The 23,510-nt window shown below is 33.1% G+C and overlaps 1 protein-coding gene across 2 annotated transcripts in view; it reads right to left on the bottom strand.

Annotated features, from left to right (window-relative positions):
• The window catches only part of LOC130902233 (uncharacterized), a 384,279-nt gene that overhangs the window by 289,964 nt on the left and 70,805 nt on the right, over positions 1-23,510 (bottom strand). The window contains exon 1 of one of the 2 annotated variants that reach the window (XM_057814190.1): positions 12,291-12,372. The exons of the other annotated variant lie outside the window; for it this stretch is intronic. The gene's annotated coding sequence lies outside the window, so the exon portion shown is untranslated. Of the gene's footprint in view, positions 1-12,290; positions 12,373-23,510 lie in introns of those variants that run through there. 2 annotated transcript variants of the gene reach the window in all.

Here is a 23,510-nt window from a genome sequence, read left to right as displayed (position 1 = left end):
TTTATCGTCGCAATATTCATATCAAATAATGTATCTACTCATCCTAACCTCATCCAATTTTTCTCATGAATATCAAATAACTGTATGCCTTGACAGACTTGGAAAGTTATGAGGTTATCAACTGCTTTTCACTGTTAGTACTTACAATAGAATAATTGTCAAATATTCTCTTTATGATGTTTCAATGTTTTTTGTAATATTCTTTTTTCATTGTATTGTTGAAAAGACCTCTACTATTTGAAGCATATTAATATCAATTAATAATCACATAAATTATCCTATATACAAAATTCTCGTGTCACGGTGTTTCTATCTAAACTCCTCCGAAACGGCTTGGCCGATTCTCATGAAATTTTGTGTGTACATCGGATAAGTCTGCGAATCAAACAACATTTTTTTTCTATCCCCATAAATGTTAAGGGTAGTACCCAACTAAGTTTTTTTTAAATTTTATTTTCTTATGATACAGCTTTAAAAAATACATATAACCCAAAATTTTCAACTCCCTACGATCAATCCCTATTCTTCCATTGTGATTTTTCAATTCTTTCATTTTCTCCACAGATCCGTAATAGGATTGCAAGATGGCAATGGAATATAATAATTATAGTATAAATTCTTATTTATAATTTAAATTTCCTTTTTGTATCGATCTTAGCAGTGACTGTTATACGAATCATTTCGATTTTTCTGTGCTCTTATGTTAATTTTACTTTCATAGTAAATTTATCATCAAGCTCCAGTGCAATAATTATTTGTTAATAACTGAAAAGACAGTTTTCACTCTCATGTAAATAAACACGTGTTGTGAGCTCCGGCTAACAACGGCCATTATCGTACTTGTACATATTGTACTTAACATTTTTTGTAAATATTTATAAATAAAAACAGAATGATGGTTAATAAATATACGTGTTTTATTATTGTGAAAGGAAAGGAAAATAATGAGCAAACGAATACAATATTAAGTCATAGTTTTACATAATTAAATATTTTAACTTAATTTTTTTTGTTACATATACATTCAGCAATGCCAACAAGACCTAAAGGGACCAATTTGAGTTGTCGAACAATCAAATCTCATGCATATAAGAGCACGAACATCAGGCGAATAAAACAATCAAGATTACAAAAGACACGAAATGAATGGAATCAACAGAGACAATAACAACGAAGAGCAACGCGCAAATTCATAGTAAACAGACGTAGAATAATTGGCCAACAAATTCCTCGAGCAATAACATCAGATTTATTCCTTCGACTAGCATTCCAGTATGAGCCTGATGTAGAATATTAGGCTCATTTCAAAATGGTTATTGGACAACTAAGTGTGGCATATTCTCATCCAAATAATAGTAAACATATAAATGATTATTTTTGATGTCTATACAGCTATCAAAAATTTTAATTTGAAATATACTTGTTACTTTAATAAATAATACTTTATTTATCTGAATAAAGCATACTTCCAGTGTCTATACAACGTTTTTGATTATAAGTACATCCCTATACACTTATAGTGAGTTAGTTATTTATATTGAACCAAAATAATATTTGCTGGGTCAGTTATTCAACTATTTGAAGCACAGTAAACTTCATACTCACTTTCATACTGCTAAAGTACATCTTCTACTAAAGAAAACTACGGTAAAACAGTCTTTTTAGGTAAAATAAGGAACAGAAAAATTGTAGAATATAGGGAAATGTTTTTTCACTTCATATTGAAGTGAACTAAACCAGTGTTATCTACTTCGAGAAGTCACACTTTCCCAGTGCATCGATCAATGTTTTTTCTATCACCACATCTAACATTACAACAAATTAAACTGTTTGAGCTTTTCTGGTTAAAGCCGACTGCCACAGAAAAGCGGTTGTCAACCTTAGATATCAATTGATAGAATTATTAAAAAATTGTGGAGGGATGATTTCACAAACAGCTACACAGACTATGTCGAATTTTTCGTTAATTATTTGATTGTTTTTTGGCACCTCAGCATTTGTTTCTCTTAGAGACTAGCTGGTTAACTAATATTACATCATTGTTAGTTACACAGATTAAAATTAGTTATGGAATTTGTCAAAAATTTACTTTTTAAGCTCATCCCAAATTTAGTTATTTTTCCTTCTCTCTCTCTCTCTCTCGTATACGATATATAATTTGGTTAAACTGCAAAACATTTTAGTAGGAAAACTTATAATTGTCAAGGTAAAATCAAAAGCAACAAATAAAAAATAATAGTCTAAAATATATATATCAAACTGACCTTGATTTATTTGAATTGAATTGAAACCCAATTCCCATATGATCACTATGATACCTATGTCAACACATATTAAACAATCATGTACGTCTGAGATATGATTTCGATTAACTATCCTCAAAGTGCAATCCAGGATTTCAGAATCAGATATAATGTTAGTGAACGGTTTGAAAGCAAATTCAACACTTTCAGAGTTCAAGATATTAGTACAAACTGTTCAGTCGACACCGGAAGTTATGCATCCGCAATTAATCCGGAGTTAGCACACCAATTTTATAAAAATCGCATATATGAAGAATAATTCAATAGCCATCAGAAATAAAAATCCAGCTGATATTCCATTATTTGAAAATTTTATTCTGAAATATTATCATTAATATCCGACAAATGTCATGTTTAGACACTAGAGGCAATTATCTCTGCGATTTTTAACCCGAATGTACATAATAATGAAATACTGAAAATAATTCCATTGTTATTCCAGATCGTTGCTAATAAATCATTTGAATCCCTGTTACTGAAACAAATGGCACAGGCATACATGAATAGGAAAACTTGGTAAATGGTTTAGAAATGACTAGGGTCTGGTAAATTATCTGTAGTAATTTTGCTATCAACACCATTAAAATCCCGATGAACATCGTAAAAGTGATATTTTGAGCTTGCTGTGAGTGAGCTTAAATGAAATGCGAATTTGATGCATATATAACAAATACGTACCAGAATAGATTCACCTTACTTAAATACTGAGATTAAAAAGAAAAATCGACGCCTAGCATAGAATCAATTTTAAATGAGATTATTGAATTTTGGAACAAGTACCTAGCTCATCAAGATCCACTCCTTTTGTGAGGTCATCGAAACAAAAGTAATTCAGGGAATTTTCTTTTGTAAAATGTTGCTTAAGGAATACTTTATGAGTAGAATCTGTTTGACTAATTGAGAACTCAATTTTTTCATGGGAAAGGCACAAAATTATTTTCATTCAAATAGATTGCCAAGTTCTAAAAAACCTCGAAATATTTAATTTGAAGAGGACTAAACTATACAAAAGAGTGGTGTCGATCGGTGGAGCTAAACGTCGATCCAAACAAAACCTATCTAATTTCCTTCACTAGGAGAAAAAAACTCAACTTCAAGCCTATCACACTAGATAGTAACTTCTCTGGAACAAATATGAAAAAGAGATAATCAACAAAGCCACAAAAGCCCTGATGGTGTGCAGAAACGTAGCAGGAAGGAATTGGGGTTGTAACCCAAAGATCCTACGGTGGATGTACATGGCAATTGTGAGACCAATCTTCACATATCGGGCAGTGGTTTGAGGTACTAAAACTAGTCTGAATACCACGAGGAATAATCTCTCAAAGGTACAAAGACTGGCTTGCTTATGTGTAACTAGGGCCATAAAATCTTGCCCAACTAAATCTCCCACCGCCCCACATACTTCTGGAAAGCGTGGCAGTGGAAACATCACTTAGAGTGCTCAGAGTCGGAATCATCAAAGAAAACCCGTTCGTGAATAACGACCAACCCTGGGACATGCCTCAGGACGTTACATCGAAAAAGTTAAACTTTGAGAAAAACTTCACCTTGATATTAAACTGTAAGAGCAAGTGGGATCAAATCAAAAATGTGTTCGGTTCATTCTGGAGAGGAACTTATATAGCTCATAAGCTCGCTAAAGCGGGGGCATACAAGCCCTGCATGGGACCTGAAACCTTCTGTGGTACCAGTTACAGAACAATGCAACACCAATTATTGGGAGAACCTATAGTGCTGAGACAGACAAAGATTTTTCTGGGAAACTATAACCAGATAGATCTGTTGAATGTATCAACCTAAGTAAGAGCAATCTACAAATACTAACAGTTCTAACGCAGCACTGTACGCTTCAACAAACACCTGAAGACGCTAGACCTAGCAGATAATGCGGCGTGCAGGTTTTGTTGCACAAAGGATGAAATCTCTATTCACAAGTGTGAAATACTAAGAACTCCAGAGTACTACATTTGGGTGCGTTTGAAATAGAAGAGGAAGCACTTAAAGCCATTCCACACTCTAGACTTTTTAAAAGGAGTGGCATTGATGGATCAGCCGTAAGCACTAGGCTCTCCAATATCGCAGCGAGAGAGGGGGACAAAATGGTTGGGTCGCAGTGTATACGAGACCACAAACCAATATATACTTACAATACAATATTTAATTTACGCACCCAAATAGCCCCTTATTTTAGCTCTTTTTTTTGCTTTGACTAGCCAATTTCATGGGGTTGCAAAATAGTCTATTGAAAATCTCTCAATTATAGAGATATATTCTATTGAGATAATTGAGTTTAGACCGAAACATAACATCAATTGGACTGATGATAACCACGTTATATTTCAGATGTTACAGACTTAGAATCTTTAGAAAGGAAGTGTTACACAAAAATTTGTATACTTATAACAATGATTTGTTCGACTTTGCGGCCGACTTTAGGGATAGTCCACAAGCCCAGAACATTCGTCTAGACCTACTAAAATGGGGCAAAGCTAAGAAGATTCACAGGCCCGACTATAGAAAGGTGTCGCAGTGAAAAGGCTAAAAGTGATAACCAGCAAGTCAAGGCCGAAAGTTATTGTGTAAATAATGGGACCAGATGGATGCATCTTGATACATTTGAAACAGTAACCTCCATAAAGATCTGGATATGGTATCTGTACACCAAACTTCTATGAAAATATCTTCTTCATCCTAACGAAGTCTCGATAGAAATGTATCCTTTGTTCTTAGGAGACTGCTCTTCAATTTTCATTGGTGCCAGTGAAGGAAGTGTACTTCAAGGGACGTGTTACATCCCATTTCCTTGTACGCTAACAGCAATTCCTCGAAGTGAGCGGCATAATCAAGTTGTGTAATGTGAGGACCAACAAAAACTTCTTTCTTGAGTTTAACTTCACTAACACGAGAAAATTTGGTTTTCGAGGAATCTATAGAGAGTCTCGTTTTGTCTGGGTCACATGGCATCTTCAGCTCTGTCATCAATGTATTGGCATTAGAGCAGAACACTTTATCTTTAGGAAAATAATTTGAGGTTCGACTATATATATGGTCTGTTGCTTTTTTCCAAGACTGTTGAAGTCGCGATCCAAGAAGTTCAGATTTAGTTTTAGGCAACTCCAAAACCCCTGACATCCCTCTCTATTAATTTCGAGATGTTTTACGGCTAGAATCTTAAGAATGTAAAACATATGTGAGAAATATATAATAACTAGGGGATGTCTCCAACAAACAGAGGGTGATGTGAGAAAACTATTTGGATTCAGAAGGTCATCATACATAGGAATAGTCAATAATGATGGGCCGATTTGCTTGCGGACCAGTGTTATTTATATGGAATTAAATTGCAAAAATATACGAGGCGGGTCCAATATATTGAAAAATGACTAGTACTTCACTTATAATATAAAAAAAGAAAATTTGATATTGTTAATGAATGACGAAACGTGTGTACAACAAACAATAAACCGCGTACTTTGGAGGACCTAAAGATCGCAATTCGTCGACACGTCACCCAGATTGATGTAGACATGCTGCAAAGAATTGAGGCCAGTTTCCGTTAATGGCTACAACAATGTATTGCCCAAAATGGACATCATTTGCCGGACATAATTTCTCGTAAGTGATTAAGTAAAAAAGGCTATGATTTAACAATTTCTTTTGTACCAACGAAAAAACTTTTCATTATTATTCATTATCATCACATTATTCAAATTTTTATGATTATTTTGAAATTATCCGGTTTCCATGAATGAGCCTGTATATTGAATTATGTCTTATCCGGAAAATGTGACTTTATTATCGATATCCACATCCTGATGGTTCGCCATTGGAAGAGGAGCGGCATTAGCCGCTAACAGCATTCGATGGTTATCAAGATTTTCGAAGGAAATCTCATTCAATATTCATCACGATTTTAGCTAGGAAGTCAATCATTTCCGTCTCCAATAAAACATAAGACAATGTATTGGAATTATAGAAACTCGAAACAGTAACTGGAGTGGAAGTAATAATTATATTCTCATACACGTTTTCAACTCTTTTCTACCATATTGATATCGCAATTGTTAGTTAGTATGAGAGATTTTTTAAGAATATGAACTTAATAGCGACGCCGGCTGATGTATTCTTTAGTTCGGATGGAAGAATTCGAACAAGAGGAGGGTGTTTGACCACTCAGATTAGATGGTATTTGGATATGGAGTTCGAAAATTCTTTCAAGGTATTTTATTTTTTATATTCTAAGTTAATTTTTTCCAAATGAGAAAGTTTTCTTCTCAGTTCATGAGAACATTTTCAGCTTTATTGAAGATTTTACTCAATATTTTCTTAAGATAAAGATGAAGAGCATTTTATAGACCCAAAAATATAACAATATGTAGAGAGTATCTAGTTCATCCGGATATTTGACATTATGAGATAATCGTCTAATAATTATATCCAATGATTATCCAACAGATACAGCATTGTCTAATCCAGAGTTTTCCAACCCTTGTTTTGTTGAGGTTCCTCAGACTATTAATAATTTTTCCATGCCCCACTTCCTCTACATTTTCAATAAATACAAAAAACGCACATTATGTACTTGAAAACCTTTTATTTTAATTATAATAAACAATTTTTAAAATTTGAAATTTAAACAATGAATGTTTCATTAAAAACAATAATATAATAAGAGTAGGTACTAATGAGACACTTGAGATTGCATGTTCAGAACCAGTTGGTTAATTCTAGGTTCTGTTTTTGTCAGAACTATCATTGGGTCGCTATCGACATCAAGACGATTTCGCTGTTTAATTAATACTGCACAAGTAAGTTGAAGACAAAGGAAATGGTACTCGTGAAGCAAGAGAGGCAAGTCATCTTTCATGGACGAATCAACCTTCATTTCTAGAAATTCTTCCTGAACTTCTTCTGATAACTGCAACACATCGACAACAAATGGCTTTCTTGTCATAAGGCATATTGGTGACTCGTAATCGATGTCTCTATAGTATCGTTCAAATTTGCGTCCAGTGTGTTTTTTAGTTGCTTTGAATAGCCGAGAAAAAGATATAACATTATCAGAAGATAATTTTTGATTCCAAAGTTGAAGTTTTGCTATGAACCCCAGAATATAATCATATTTGTTTATTATAGTACTGGTTCTGCTCTGAAGTTTCAAGTTCAGTACATTCAAGGCATCAAACATGTCAGTTGAATGAGCCCGGGAGGAAATCGTGTTTTTCTCTGAACTCAAGAAATATAATTACCTCTTCTTTCAATTCATGAAGGCGAGCAAACATGTTGCCTTTGGAAAGCCAGCGTGGTTCTGTATGGAACAGAAGAACTTTGTGTTCAGAATCGAGATCCTCACAGAGTAATGTAAATAACCCACTGTTCAAAGCACTGTTCTTGATGAAGTTGACAATTTTTATAGTCGAGTCCAAAGTCTGGTCTTATTTCTGTGGCAAAGTTTCGAAAGCCACATGAATAACACAATGTGTACTCACCATTGTAGGATTTTTTTCTTGAGTTTTTTTGCTAAGCCCGATCATACACCTATCATTGCAGTTGCGCCATCTATACAAAGTCCAATGAGCTTATTTCAATCAAAATTATTTTTTTTAACGAATGGCGGTGGATTTATCACAACTAATGACAAAAAATGGCGATAATTTCACTTTTTCATTTATTTATTATTATTACTTAATGTCTGCTACGATTCTACGCTTCACTGAGTTATTCCAAAAAGAAATACACTTCATTTTTTGCTCTGCAACTTCGTCTAAAATTACCAGGATATATTGAAAAATTCTTAGCCTAATATACCAAATAAACCAAATTTCAATGTCAAAATATTTTATTACTCAACATATTCTCCTCTTAATTGGATACATTTATTACAGCGAACCTGCAACGTCTCTAGACCTTAAAAAAAATGTTTTTTCTTGCTCTGGAAACCAGACCTCCACAGCTTTTATTACCTCCTCGTTGGAAGAAAATTTACGTCCTTTTAAACTTTTTTTCGGTTAAGGAAAGAGATGATAGTCGGACGGAGCCAAATATGGTGAATAAGGGGGGTGTTCTAGTAATTCAAACCCAATTTTTTACATGGCAACATGAAATTTGTGTGCAGGAACGTTGTCCTGCAAAAACAAAACACCTTTGGATAGCTTTCCGCATCTTTTCTCTTCAATTTTTTCCTGTAGAGTGGTCAGTAATGTCGAATAGTAATCTCCAGTTATTTTTCTATGCTTATCCAAAAAATCAATCATGATAATTGCATGGCAATCCCAAAAATCTGAAGCAGCAGATTTTTAGACGCGAAACTTCTTAGGTCTTGGAGAACCAGAGTGTCGCCATTCCATCAATTGTTGCATTGTTTCTGAATCGTAGAAATCGACTCAATAAGGGCATAAGAAACTGTTAAGGAGGTGGATAAGTTCAGTTCTTTGGAAACTGATCCCAGCGCAAAACAGGAGCAACTTAAGTTTTTACATAAGGCGGCAATGTGTAACTTCTAAGACTGCTATGTATTTTTATATCACAAAACTTTTAGTTTTAGAAAGGTATATTTCATCAATAGAGTTTATAAAATAATACAACTCAATTGGTCCTTCGATTGAAAAATCATTCCACGAACACATTAACAGTCAAATTTATATTATATTCGTTTCAAGCAAAAAATTTGTGACCTCCACGATTTACACAAAACAAAACATTTGGGATTTAGAGAATTTTCCTGATTTGTGAAACTTTGGAAAAACCCTGTTATTCCATTTTGAAAAGTTATTCTGAAACATACATAATAAATTTTCTACGTTGGAATTCTAATGGGAAGAATTTAATTTATCAAATGAAATGAGATTGTCACTTTATATTATTGAAAGTCTCTATTTGTCTCGTTTTTCAAAACATATTTCACCAAGTAACGAATTGTTTTCCTCCGGTTCTTCGGAGGAAAACAATTAGAGGACAAGAAAAATCTCATATAAATGCAATAATGCAATAAGAATTAGATATATTCAGATCAAAAAGGTGTTATAGGGCAATAAACATCTCTTCTATCTATTAGATCAGGAATGATTTTGTTACCATAAGAGTACCCTAGAGGGAGTTTTTTTTTTTTAACTCACCCCAGCTATTTATATTGAAATTTCAATTTTCAGTGTAGTAACACTTATTGTTTATACACACGAAATGAATATTGATAAGCAGCACAAAATAGGTTTGTTTTAATCATGTTATCCAAAGTCCCTCATAAACAAGTCTTACTTTGATATTTTGAACATTTCATCAAAGTAAAATTGAACGAAATAACAGCGACAAAACGGCTTTTGGTTACAAAAGTAGAATTTCAAATAGTGCAACCCAAGATCTACAAGAATTATGTTTATAAGGCAATACAGGTCCACGGAAGATTTCATTACCCGGTTTAAATATCATCAGCATGGATAAAGTTTCCGATCTGACGGATAGAGATCCCCACAAATAACATTTGTAGTACTGTGTCTCAAACGGCAGTTGTAGAAAATTCAGCATATTCTTTCCAACGATCTATTCCTTGGAATTGTTTCTGAATTAAACAATTTTCAAGATTCTCCAAACAAGAAGAAAAATAATTTCGTGTGGTAGTTGAGCATAATTTTAAGGGGAAAAACTTTACAGTATTGTTTATCGCGCTCGGAAGCTCTGATAAGATGATAATAAACGTGAATAACTATAAACAAAAGAATAATTAGACCTTTCTCACTGCTAATTGGAAGGTTGATAAACGTTATGCTCTTCTTAAAAGATTTAATTCAATATTCCTCACAGCATTAATCAGAGGATAGAAGATTGGTTACACCATTTTAGAGCACAAAGATATCTATCATCAGTGCTAGGTTCAATTTTATTCTATAACCTTGGCGATATTCGTTATTTCACCAATTTATTAGTGCTTTTTAACGAACTTATAATACATTCAATTTTAATTTGACTGGCTCTGGCAACTGTAGTCTCAATAGTGAAAGTATCAATTCATATAGAAACATTCTTTTCCGAAAATTTTCGATATTCTAAAAATTCATAAAATTATAAATAGAAATTCTTAGAAGTATTCTAAACTCAGAGATACATTACTTGAGTAGAATTTCATTCTATACCAAAACAGCGAGTTTCGTTATTCCTCCGCACTTAGTCAACACCAACCAATCAGAAAAATTAAAGATTATCTGATATCACTTGGAGAGCTGATAAAAGAATATTCTATTCACATCAATACTTTAAAACAATGGAATATGCATGTAGCTCGAATGAAGATAGTGTACAATGCTTCTTGACCTATCATGAAGGAATGATAAATATTAACAATACTTTTATCCAAGCCCGAAAACCCATAACACCATCCAAAAGATTAGTACTCTTAAATGCACCTCACCACACTCATAATTAATTGATGAGCTTAATGAAATAGATCTTCTGTATATGTGTCAACTAATTACACACGAAAACACCAGCTACAGAATCTATCTGTCGCAAGACTCTCCACCTTGTTTTTCATACAAAAAATCAAGTCATGCCGCAGTAAATTGTGAGAGCTCTCAATTACAAACATATGGTGAACCACAAGTAACTGAACTGTTACAAAAACCCATCCAACTTTCCTGACAATCACATAATACAGAATATATCCTCCATGAACATAAATCAAATTGCATAAAATTGCACCAAACGCAGCTACGAGCAAATAATTACGCCTCCTCCCCAAATAGATGGAAACAAAACGGAAAACACTGAGAAACCTCCTTTTCCCAAGCCAAACAGGCCAAGTAAAAAACCTAGGACAGAAATTCTCATTAAACCAGTGATAAAAATCATTTCTCAACAGAATCCAGTCGTATTGGACCACAGCAGATATCTGATTTTTTGGAAAATGTCTACGGTTCATCTGACCCAAAAATTGTGAAGTAAAGTGTAAAAAGAAATACACAAATAATTTCACTGCAATTATAGACATGTTAACAAAAATTCTTTGTGCACAGATCTATCAAAAGCAGATGAACTGAACTCAAGAGGAAACTGTTTTCTCACAGACTTTTCAGAAACAGAAGTGAAGTAAAGTGAATCCTCTCAAGCAAACAATAACCGAAAGAAGCAATAATCTGCTTTGATCTCACTTTTATTCTGCAATGGATTATCAATAGCTTTCATAGCAGCTTAACAATATTGCAAGCTATCTTATCCAAACAGAAGTGCGAAGTTGTTTGTCTTTCAAATATACTAACAACTATCCGCTAAAGCATTTTAACAACTTCTACAAGAACCCAATGAATATACTGAAAGATTAAGAGTAGCAACATTTGAAGAAAACTCTCTCCATGCTGAAGAAATTACAATCCATACAAACCTAGGAGTCTTGGCTATCGAGCTACACACTAATCTAAAAGTAAATATCTGCAATCTATATATTCCGTCAGCATATTATATAGATGCTAAAGAATTAACTGAATTATAGAAGCAAACACTCTATCCATCTGAAATGATGGAACACCAACTAGATTTAACATACAGTCAAGGCAACGTTCATGTATCGACCTGGATATTTGTTATCCAATTTCCTGGGATTGGCTGGATAAACCTACAACAATGACAGCTTATACAATACCAACATATATAGATGAAATTTTAGAAAACCTTGTCACTATTTTTCAGCGAAAAGCAGACCTGTCGAGGGGTCTTTGTGCCTGAAGCGACGAAATCATGTGTCATGCTGGTGCAGCAAGAGTAACAGAAAATCTTTCATATATAAAAGATACAATACACCAGCAAAAAAATTGAATTCTTGAAAACCCGAGCCGAGGCTAGGCGTACAATCAATATGCTCAACACAAATCCATCGATATTTCCAAAATATTGTCGATATTAGCTAGGACCTACAGAAACAAGTCTAACACATGTAATCACGATGATACTTTTGTCACTTATACGAACAGAAAAGGATGAGATAAATTTACACATTACCACTCAAAAACATGAAGAAGCTTGATTGCTCACGAATACATATTTATCCTCTTCAATACCATTTGGCTGCAGCAGAACTTTCCTGAAAATTGGCATTAATCCATAATAATTCCAGTACTAACATCATGTGAATGGCTTCTCTTCAGTATTTTTTTCTTGTCTTTATGGTTCAAGAGTTGTAAATAATATCATGATTACCCAGTATAACATTTTATTATCTAGACAAAATTACCATATAATTATTCAATATTCAAAAATTTTGTGTTATTATTCTATGGAACATTACTATCTCAAAAGCTGTAAATAAAATTTATATACCATCAGCGGGACTAAAGCTGGCCGTATAGAATAAGTAAACACATATTAACAATTCAAACTTCGTGGCGAAGATCTATCAAGCGGAAAATAAAATTACGAAGCTCCACAACGTTTATATAACGGATATTTTTTTTGTAAACAGTTTAGATGTGACCTAAGAAGAACGGATATAAGGATATGCAAGAGGCTTATTGTTATTCGTCCCTTTTTACGGCTTTCCGGTCCGATTTTGGTGAAACGGATAACTCGTTACGTAATTTAGATATTTCAGACTCTGAAGAGCTGAATTGAATTATATGTTACACAATTTTCAATCTCGTTATAGAAAAAACAAATAGGTAGAACATCTCAATTTATTGGAATCTATTTTGAATGAACATTTGGTTATCGTAGAGCAATTTAGGGTCTATTAGAAAATCGAAATATCTCTTTATATACAGCATTGAAAAGCTCTGGCTGATTACACAGAAATATGTCCCTTGTAGCATATTTATCATTTTAGGAAAGACCCATAGTCGCATGGTGCTAAATCTGTTTTGCAAAGTGGTTGTGGACAAGCACGAAGCACTGCAGTTAATACTTTCTTAATTATCTTAGAAAGGAAAACGCAGCTTAAAGACGATTTGATAGAGTTAATAGAGCTCGCTTCACTAGCTATGGGTCATAACCTGGCAAAAAATCATTGGAGGGCTCCAGGTGCAGTACATGATGGTCGTTGGATGTTATATGCTATTAAAATCTAACTGTTTCGTATGCAAGAAGGCTTCAAAACCACCTTAGAAGAAAGTCTCAGTTTCAGCGCTTTGAAAACTTTGGAACGCTTGTTTACGTGGAATATTGATTTGAGGTATCTGTATCTGTGAATTCACATCTTTGGGATCTCTCGGATGAGGTAGTTGTGTTAAGCTTATTTTCTGAGAACGTATCAAATGAGGGTTAGGAGGATATAATCAAAAAGATGGAATCTGAACCCACTTACCGGAAGATAAGAGGAGATTCTGCGCTTACACAAGTTAAATATAAATTCAAGTTATTTGAAAACACATTCCGATAAATGGAATAACAACGAACATTATTAAATCAGTGGGAAACGAACTAAAAATCAAATGTTTGTAAATGACGTAGCTGAGCGAGATGTCAAACTAAAAAAGAACTTTGGGACCATTAACTTCAAAAGACTGAATAATATTCACATACTTAAATTCATTCCTCTATAACTTTATTGAAATTAAACTGTAAAATGAACTAATTTACTACCTCTTAGATGGCTGTACTAATTTCAAAACAAACCCCGACATTTCCGATTTTCAAAATTATTCATAATATTACACTTCTTTAAGCATCAACTTTCGATTGGAATATTTTTTTCAAACTTTGCCAAAATACGTGTTTTATAGCTAGTAAACAAGTTAAGAGGTGCCCAGGCGTGTGAACTAGTTTGAAAATTTTCACTATATAATATGGGCCACCACTAAACTTCTTCAGTCAAACTATACTCTTCATTCTCTTAAAGCTTTTAAAAATCTGATTTTACTGACTATCCACTATGCGAAATACGCATAATATGAATTTCTTTATACTCGAGGTACAAAATTATCACTTAGTTGGCTCATATCACACATCTGTCTTGATAGTAATGAAAACACTCAAGGAGTATATTCTTGGAGTAAATTCTTGGCAGGTTACTGTTTACAAAGTTTTCAAAAAATGATTCAGGGATAGTTAGAATACTACACATTGGATAACTCAAAACCATTTAATAATATATACTGCAATAGATGACAGTTCACTAGTGAGTAAAAATTATCAATAGCATGATAAAATAGTGATAATAATGAGGAATTATCTTCATGTTTTTAAAATACTATCTTGGAATTGATTGAATCAGCTATAAACTGGATATCCTACTGACTTTGCCAATAATGAATTTTATAGGTCGAAGTAGCTTTTTAAAAACATTTCATTATAATTGATGGAGAATATGAAGACAATTTGAATGAATTATATGTCACTTTTTTTAAAGCGACTTTATAAGTCTGCTCTTGAGAACATATGCGATCTTGCTGACACTCCGAAAAGGCTGGTTTGGGAAAATCGACTAGAAAATGTGTGCCGTCAGCATCTTCTTATGTGAATCTATGTTGGAGGACGACATAATTAGTGTTACTCCATGAAAAAAAATACTGAATGATTGCAGTGAAATTACATCTGGTTCAAAAAAATCAACCGGTACACATTTTTAATTAGACAGTGTTTGTTGATAACTTTTAGTTACATTTCATACTAATCGATATATTAATTGTGATATATTGTTTGAAAACTCTCTCTATTCAAAAACGCTATTATTCTTAAGTTTATGCCATCAATCGAGATATAAAAAATAGATTCATATTATTACAGAAAATCGCTATGGGCTATTCATATTTTCATTTGTTGTTTACAAAAATAACCAAAAGAGTTTCTGCACGGAAGTTTGAAACGCCTCAGCAATCTGTTTTTAGTCGAATTTTACAAGGAAAATTTAGACTATTACGGTAGGCATGACTAGAAGAAAAATGGGGGGCACATCATTTTTCCAATGTTTTGAGACCTCCTGAACACGATTATGATGGTTTTTCGAATGTCTGGTTTAAGCTACAATTCTTATTTTCGTCTCTCGAGCAATTGCTATGGGTCCGATTTGGTTCAAAATTAGCATACATGGCTTCTTTGGCGGCGGATTGATGTTATTAGAGTTTGGTTTGAAACAAATGAATATTTCGAGGGGTCGCAGTGCAAAAAAAGTGGTTTTCGACCTTTGCTCACCTCTGCAGGTCAAACGAAAAGCGACTGAAAAATGAAATTTCACATGTAGGTTCAATTAGTTGCGAGATGATTTCCTGTCTAAGGTCGAAACTTTCCATCTCAGCCCCTCTCTATTTTATGGTCGTTTTTGTTATATTTTCTTATTTTTTTGGCCAGAAAAAGTTTAACTAGAGGGTTCGAACTTCGCATGCAAGTAGGGGTGATGTTGAAGAATAGTCTTTCTCAAGTTCAAAGTTTTCTTCTTCAGTTCTTCTAGCACAAAACGCCCGAAATCATTTTGATCGTTGTAATTGTTGAACCGGACCGCCTCCTATTTAATGAATATTACGAGTATGATCGTTGCTAGGGTGATTTTTTTTACTTTCCATTTTCGAAATTTCTTGTCATTATGACAATTTTTTCTTTGTTGCCAATTGGAATTGAACAAGAAGGTTCGAGACCACCGGGTCTATTGAAATTATGAATTTTCATTCGAGAGAGAGAGAGAAAGTTAACTTGTGAAATGAAAAGTTATTGAGGAATAGCAAATTTTCCATATAAAGAAATAAGATTGAGAATTGATATCATTTCCAAGAAAATCATTTTATGGAAAGATTTGTTTGTGTATTAGTTAAATTCTTCATTCGACGAAAAATTCGATTTTCGTGATGGAGCTCTGCTGCTCACGGCTTTTTTTAATTCTCAGTCGATAATATCGTGAATTTAAATTGGGATACATCAACTTCAACTTTCAAAAATAGTTAGAATCACAGAAATGCATGAAATAATAGTGTCAAGGATGATTGGTTACGGAAATGAAACTCGAACACTATAGGAAGTAACTTGTCTATAGCATGAGAAATTTCCATATCATTGGTCTCTATTTTATTGAGAGCAATTTGTGAAATGATTATTATTCTGAACTACTTCAAAATTATGTTATACCTACTGTTTCAAATTTGTATCTCTATCAGAAAAACCAAAAAACAAAAAAAATTAGTAGATGCGATGTGATTTTAGAAAGATAGAGCACAACCACAATATAAATAGTAAAAAACGGCTTGAGCTATGAGAGTCACCACCTTTAAAGATATCTCGGAAAGGCGTGGGCTGAAGAAACTTTGTTATGGAGAAGACTCATCTTTATTTCATACGAGCAATCACCTCCTGAATTTTGTCGCATAAATTTAGAACACTCTGACTCTCGATGACTTTCAGAATGAACCAACGATGTATTTCTATATCCAGTCAATCATTAAAACGAAATTACCACGTTCTTTACGCGATAACCCGGATATCCTACTGACTGCGCCAATAATAAATTTGATAGCTGAAATTTGCTTTAAAAAAACATTTATTATTACAATTATATGGAGTCAAATACAATAAAATATGTGTTATCAGTCGTAAACTCGCTTTGAAACAACACATATTTTATGGAAATTGTCGTCATATTTTCTATTAATAGTAACAATAAATGTTTTTAAAAAGCTACTTCGAACTATTGAATTTATTATTCAACGATATTAATAGAGAAATTATCTGCCATTCGTTTCAATTTTTTCTATACAGGGTGAGTTGGGAGGAGCGCACTAAACTTTTAGGAGTGTATTATACACGTGAAAATAATGTAAAAAAACTCATACGTTCTTATCCGATTTTAATTTGTTTTCAAGTTATGGAATAATTAAAAATGTTCATCTAGTTTTCCACTTATATCTGAATTTAAATAGTTTAAATTTTCTGGTGTTACAAAAATTTAACATATTTTAGTTGTCAGGGAAAAAATAATCAAAATACTCCGACATATATTTATTTGACAATTATATATAATGAGGTTGTGCGAATTCATCAATCATTAGAATGATAGACGAAAAAAATATCCATTTATGATTGATTAGCGTTTATAATAATTTTGTATGCTTTATTCAAGCAAAATTATTGAAAATGTAGAAAAAATTTGGAGGAAGATTCTGATAATTATTCTGCATTTCATGTTTCATGTCATCCATCAACTCATATTCGTTTCATCGCTTATCATTTTTATTCAGCATGTAAAAATAAAACCATAGAGATTCGGAAATTACGAGTTTTTATGTATTGTTGACATCAGTTTATGAGATATTCCATAATCTGGAAGTTTGAACGGCTTTTACATATATCAAGAAAACTGATTATCGAGTTGATGTTGTAGAGCATATAACGAGCAATTCCAGTTTATGGGTTCAAATATAAACTGTTCAATTTCCATTTGAAATCATTTATACTTTCCAATGAAAATGTTTCCATAAACTTCTGAATTACATAAGCATTGAAAATAAGTTTTGTAGCAATAATCTTAATAGCTCCCAAACAAAACAAAGTTTCACCCACGCGTTAGTCGTCAAAACGGCGCTGGTTCCAAGTTATTGGAAAAGTTTGGTCGAATATTCTAGAAACGACCTAATAATATAACCTCACAAACTCCCCATGATTAGTGGGTACGATATAGGACATTTAATTCAAAATTATTATCGAAAAGATGGCATATTTATGAAAAATCCATCAACCTGTTGTATTTGTTACATAGTTAACTAACTTGAAGAAATAATCATTTTTTGATATCAAAGTTCACCATCTGAATTATATATGAATCTATACAGAGTGAGTTTTATGTATGGAACGCTTAAATTATCTCGGAAACGGTTTGTACGATTTTTATAAACTTTTATGTACAAGACTGCTACAATAACAATTTTGACGTTTCAATAAATTATTATTGTTGAAGTTTATTGAAAATAACAATGAATCGTTTATCTGAAAAAGAACTAATTGATATTTTGATGATATTAGAATATCGTGATGAGCATAATATCTTTAATAATTTATATCCTAACCGAAATCCCATAACAAGATATCATCTCAGTAAATTAGTGAAAAATTTAACAAAACCGGTTCAGTAGAAAAGTTATCCAAATCAGGGCGCAGACAAACTGCATCAACTGCATCAAAAGCGAGCTATCAAAATATATTCCGATTATAATTGAAATACTCCAAAAACTTTCAGTTGAATTAAGCATGAAAAATCTCGCTACCATACGGGGTTATACTTGTAATTTTACGATTGCTCGATTGGACAATTCACTATCATTTGTATAGTTCTAATTGTTCAATGATGTTTATTCAATTGAAATATAAATTCATTAATTCTATTGGGAATTTATTATAAGTGAGAGCTGACGAAAAACTAAGATCCTTCCTAAGCTCAGGTGGTTATCAGTGAATATAATGTTTATCGATTACGCTTTTGTTGGTAAAATGCCGTCGCCGGGACTGAATTCTTTGATTAATTCCTAATTATCTACCATCTCTTTGCTAAATTACTAGTAACTGTTGATTTATTTGAAGAGCAAATACTATTAATACTATTAAATTTATTTTTATCTCATTCTCTGCAAAGGGGTAGTTTTTAAGGTTTGAATAATAAAAATTTTATTAAAATGTTATGAATTTCTCACAGTAAAAATGAAATTGCAATGTTTTAAATCGTTAAAAGATTTTTTCCTATATTATTTTCATGAGAACGGTAATTTTTAAAGATTTTTAATGGTTGATACTTTAAAATTTATAAATTTGCTATTATATTATATGTTGAAATGTTTTGCCGCATAAATGAAAATTATTTGAATTGAGAAAAAGTAGGGAAAACTATAATATTGATATTTTTCGTTAAGGGGTGGTTTTCACCGCCTAAAAACAATGTGCACACCTTGTGACCTTGAGGGCGAGATGAGCTTTATTCTAAATTTTCAGGAAAATCGGAGCTGCATCAAACAATTCGGAGGTTTGACACCATTTTGAGCTTGAATGCCTGCACTACATGACATTGTTTAAATTATAGAGGATGTCCAATGTTTACTGTGTGTATCGAATGATTATACAAAAAGGATGCTTCAATATACGAAGTATAGTTCCCTGAAAATCTTTGATATATTAACGAAATCTGACCTCAACAATGTTTATGTTCGAGCTATTCAGAACATATAGAAAATCAAAAGGTGTAGTCAAGCTAGGAAGTACCATATCGAAACCATTTTCGAATTCGAGAGGTTTAAGACGAAGGTTTAGTTTATCACCAACATTATTTAAAATATACATTCAAGAAGCTCTGAGTAGTTGGAGAATGTGTGGAGAAGTTAGCACAGCCTTTATAGAAATTCTAACAATAAAAGTTATGCTGATTTGTGATACTTGTGATGCAGAACTATTTTTTTAAATACTGGAAGTTCTATGAACTGATAAAAATTTCAAAAAAAAGTTTGTCCTGTAATTTTGGAATTTCGTAAAAGTAGGGTTTAATTGTATTGAATTTGTGCTGTTTGTGCTACTATAAAGAAATTGGAAAAATTAAATGGAACAGCATAAAAAGATTTTCCTCTTTTTTCGAGAGGTTCGCCAACCACTTTGGCCATTAGACACAGGAGTTTTTTATTACAAAACTACAGGTTTTTATCGCAAAGTTAAAAATTGTATTGAGTTGTTCTAGTATCCTAGATCACTGTGAAGTAGATGCGAAAAATTATATAAAAAGAAAACATTGATTGATTTATTAATAATCGATTAAAACATTTCTTTCTTCTCTTCGCTTATCCTCATTGGTTTATAGTATATCCAGCCATGTGGCCATGGTATCTTATCCTGGCTCGATGTGGTCTTTACAGAGGTTTTCCCATTGTTACGTAGCTGGTGTTATTCCCAATAATGTTTTGCTGGAAGGATGCGTGAAGGATTCCGGCTAAAGAATATTGCTTGGTTTGGTTCTCTTCAGCTACTTCGATTCTTTGCGGCAGATCTTCCAGCGCCATTTTGGTATTGTCGCCGATATCTGTTTTGATAAGTAGATATGAACCGTATCGTAACTGTACTTTTGTTTCTTTCAGTTCTTTGAATCCTTAATCTCTTACTGTATTGGAGTTGACCGACGAAAAGGTGCTGCTTCTTCGTTTTTCTTTCTTTTCACATTTGGCAAAACTCGTCTCTCATAACGCTTGGACATTCTTTGAATGAAGCTTTGGCGAGATTGCCTATGTGGACCTCTGCATTCATCTTTATTATTTTCGTTCTTCGTTCGCAACATCATAGATAAGAGATTTTAAACTCTCACATAACTTTTTTTTTATATTCGTGGAAACGGAGGATCATATTTCGTTGACTTCTTCACTTTGTTCTTCAATTCTGCTCGGCCTGTAATTCAATGATCTCTTGAAACACGCCATCGCTTTTTTCGAAAGATGATTGTTGTTATTTCGCTGTGTTATTGTCGAGATTGTTTGTTTCCACGATAATCTCGTCATTTGTACGTCCTCTTTTTTCATATTCTCCCACGCCAAAGCTAACCGGATTTTCCACGGGAAATGACAAAATATGTGGACGATGTCGTTATTTTGCAACGGAGTAATACATTAAGTATTACGACGAAAACGTATGGAAATAACCTTTTTTTGCTATAGTTCCATCCATTGTTCCATTGTTCATTACCGTTCCACACTAACAAAATGAACTCTGGCAAAAAATGTTTCCACAAGCTTCCTTCATAATTTCATTTGCCTGTGAATGACGTAGTTAGTTAGACACAGCAAATAAAACCAACAGCAGTTTGCCGATGAAATAACTTCGATTTTTGGTAATAAAAATACCATATCGATGGTTTTCGAATTCAAGAGTGGTCGCACTTGGCTACAGGATGAATTTCATGAAGATCATCCAAATTCGTTTGTTGTATCAGAAAATATCGATAATGTGCTTAAGCTGATATTGCAAGATCGTTATGTGACATACCGTAAGACTGAAGCATACTTGAGCATCAGCTCCAATCGCATACATTCAATATTGTATGAATATTTGACTCCCAAAAAGATTTGTTTGATATGTATAATTTGACAATTCGCTCAAAAAACAGCTCGTGAAGATTGGGGCAAAGAAGTGCTGAGAAAAATCGATCGCGGTGCTTCAAAAAACGTCATGGATCTATATGAATGGTATATATGAACCCAAAACTTAACAATCGACTGTATGGATCTTTAAAATCTAACAAAAGTACGAAGCAACGGTCAATTTTGAATGGTACACCATCATCTTTTTACCACAAGTGCTCAAACAAAAACATGTTGGAACAGTCAAAAACATCGAATTGATGGGTCATCCGCCGTCCAGTCCTCTTTCAGCACCCAATGATGTTTTCGTATCCCCGCGGATCAAAAATAACTTGAGGTCAACGTATTTCTACGCCTGAAGGACACATCTCATGTTTTGGAGGCTTCTCAATCAGAATGGAAAAAATGCTTCGACAATATTTTGAAAAACAATGAAACCAATTCCAATTATGAATATTGGGTTTTACTTGTCTATTTCAAATTTTTCCTCGTATCTTTTATGTTGGTTGTTTTTCCAATTAATTTCCTATAGTTGAGGTAGACACGTTTATTTTCATATTTTTTGTCAAGTTCGATATGACAGCCTCAATCCTTACTACTTAAAATAGTAATTGTGATCAATCAAATTTGTTCTTGGGCAATTTTCTTAATAAAACAATCTTTTGTAATATAGATTAGAAGAGTATTCAATTAAACCACCTCATTTAATATGTATAAGAACCACAAGGAAGCATATTCGATTTATCAACATCAGAATTTACCCTATAAACAGAATAGTGGAATGGGGAATTTACGTTGAAATGAATAATGAGATACTGAATTTCTGATACTTTTTATTGTGTCCGCATTTAGATTTACGACATGACCTAAATAATCCATTTCCTTTCTCCGTAATTCAACATCATCGACCTGTATTTTTAAATTGGATTCTCTGAACCATTCTATGTGTTCTTGTGACGAAGTGGAAAATGTTATTATGTCATATAGATAAACGAGGTATTGTTTATTCTGTGTGCCTGCACGTAAGTATATTATTAATTACACGCTGGAGAGTAACGGAAACTCCTTTCAACCCAAATGGAATGTGAAAAAATCACTTCCGTTCTCAGTTGAGGAAATTGTTTGTCATGTCATCTTCACCCATTTGAATTTAGGATCAGTCAATCATTAATTATAACTTTTTACTACCTAGAAATATTAATGCTATCAAAAACTATCCATAAGATGGATGGCCACAATAAATTACTTTTCCGAATGGACTTCCATTCCATTATTCTTATTTGCTTCTTCTTGAACTCTGTTCTTGTGAATTGATTGAATTAACATATTCAGAATATGTCTTCAATCAACTTAAATGTAAGTTTGAAGTAATTTTGAAGTACCAGCGGAATACCGATAAATTAATGTTCTGAGCGGGCGTCTGCGAGCGAACTCGGTGTTCATGAGTCACGTCTGCCTGTGGAATAGGTCTTCCAAATATTGCTGTAAGTGGAATTATGTGGGACAGCTTGGAAGAGAATTTGTCGTGGTAGTATCAGTAAAACACACCCTCGGGTAATTCTTGGAGCTGACCTCCAACGTCCAGCACGAGTCTAGAGGATTAGAAGCTGTTGAGAATAATGATGTATATTAAATTGTGACGCTGGATTTTGAGGTTTCATTAAATTGAGTCTGAAATTGATAAGAGTGCTTTTCACTATGAATACTTACTCAGAACAGCGAACTATAAATATTATTTCGTGAGTTTATCTCTATCATCTCTACGTTTGGAACCGCTTCCCACAAATCAAGCCAAAGATTAATCGAAAGGTGAGTAAAATAGATTGGACAATAAATCGTAACGTAACGAGCGTATTATCGTAATATTACATACACAACTGTTCTTCAATAAATGCGGTCGTTTTTTGTTAAGTTTGTTATCAATACTGGTAACTTTGAAGCTTCCTAGCAGCACATTACATGGATAAATTCCATTCGTTCGATTATATTTTTATTTTTGTCTATTGCGATAAAAGCAAATTTCATTTGGTATAACAAAGAACAAAAAGTACTTGATTATCGCCATCAAAATGGTTTCTAAATTAAAATGATCTTAAGTGATGTAGAAGGGTTATATCAAGAGGTAAAATTAACATTTTTTGTGGTACTAAGACCAAAAAGTAGTTGATTATTGTCTCCAAAAGGAGTTTCCAAATTATTATGAACC

This window comes from Diorhabda carinulata, chromosome X, assembly GCF_026250575.1.
Source record: "Diorhabda carinulata isolate Delta chromosome X, icDioCari1.1, whole genome shotgun sequence".
NCBI classification, from domain to species: Eukaryota; Metazoa; Arthropoda; class Insecta; order Coleoptera; family Chrysomelidae; genus Diorhabda; species Diorhabda carinulata.
This window is presented reverse-complemented; position numbering and strand designations above follow the sequence as displayed.